The 1,096-nt window shown below is 27.7% G+C and overlaps 2 long non-coding RNA genes across 2 annotated transcripts in view; both read left to right on the forward strand.

Annotated features, from left to right (window-relative positions):
• LOC122636802 overlaps nucleotides 1–1,096 on the forward strand; it is a 268,896-nt gene that overhangs the window by 229,450 nt on the left and 38,350 nt on the right. The window lies entirely within an intron of this gene.
• The window catches only part of LOC122636782, a 29,500-nt gene that overhangs the window by 13,050 nt on the left and 15,354 nt on the right, over nucleotides 1–1,096 (forward strand). The gene's annotated exons all lie outside the window — the stretch shown is intronic.

Raw genomic sequence — 1,096 nt, forward strand, 5'->3', positions numbered from 1 at the left:
ATATAGAAATGAAATTTTCTAATATATCTTATACAAATGGCTACTGCTAAATTTTGCAGAATATTGATGGAATAATAGAATGTCTAGTGATAATGACGTTTAAACCGTCTTTATTACTTGTAAAGCTGTTCTTTCACGAAGGAATTACTTCTCCTCATTAAATTAATCGTCCCGTTAGAAGACCAAGATTCCTAGATTTAAATTTTCTAGTTTGGCGATGAAAAATTTCCCCTCTCCCGTGACTATGTAGTCATGTTTTTATTTCCTTTATGCACTTAAATAATTATCTCATAAAACTAGGAATCTTCTAATGAACTTGACAGTTCCTTGTCTCTTTTTTGATTACAATAATCACGTAAAATTGTAATTAATTATAATACAAATAATTATTATTAATAATGTTTGTAAGAACAATTTCATATTATTGTAATAATATTATCAAAAATAACAATTATTGTAGTTATCAACATTTATTCCTAGAAAGTAATCGTAATATCATCTACGAAATATGTAGTGTTTCTTCTTTCGTAAGTTCAAGTTATATTTAAAAATAGTGTTCTAATATTATTTGATATTACTAATATTACAACTTTCGTACTATGTAATTTTTATTGTAAAATATTCTGTTGTTAAACAATTTCGTTCTTTGGGAGTTACATCTACTTCCATATTCCTTGAAAACATTTTTTCCAAATATTACCTTTTCTTCTTGTACAGAAATACATATTGCTTAAGTTAGCAAAGACTTCCTCTTGTTTATTACGCAATAGTAATATAAAATATGATTTCAGATAAAATCTTTACTCATATTTTTTTTTTTCGTAACATTATTTCCTTCCGTTTTACGTATTTCTTCTCCGGGAAAACGTCAGATTTATTTAATGATTACGGAGGAACCATTGTTTCCATCGCAACTTTTTGAGAAATACATGTTTCTCTGAAGTTTTCTATTGAAACGGCATGAGAAATCAAATCAGAAAATCGTCCAATTACTAAGGTATATGAAAAGAATATCAGTCGAGTTTACAAAAGAGAACATGGGAAGAACTTTCCCGACAGTCTGAGCCTTTGTCTGATCCGCTTAAGGAAAGTATTA

Source organism: Vespula pensylvanica, chromosome 23 (assembly GCF_014466175.1).
Source record: "Vespula pensylvanica isolate Volc-1 chromosome 23, ASM1446617v1, whole genome shotgun sequence".
Taxonomy (NCBI): domain Eukaryota; kingdom Metazoa; phylum Arthropoda; class Insecta; order Hymenoptera; family Vespidae; genus Vespula; species Vespula pensylvanica.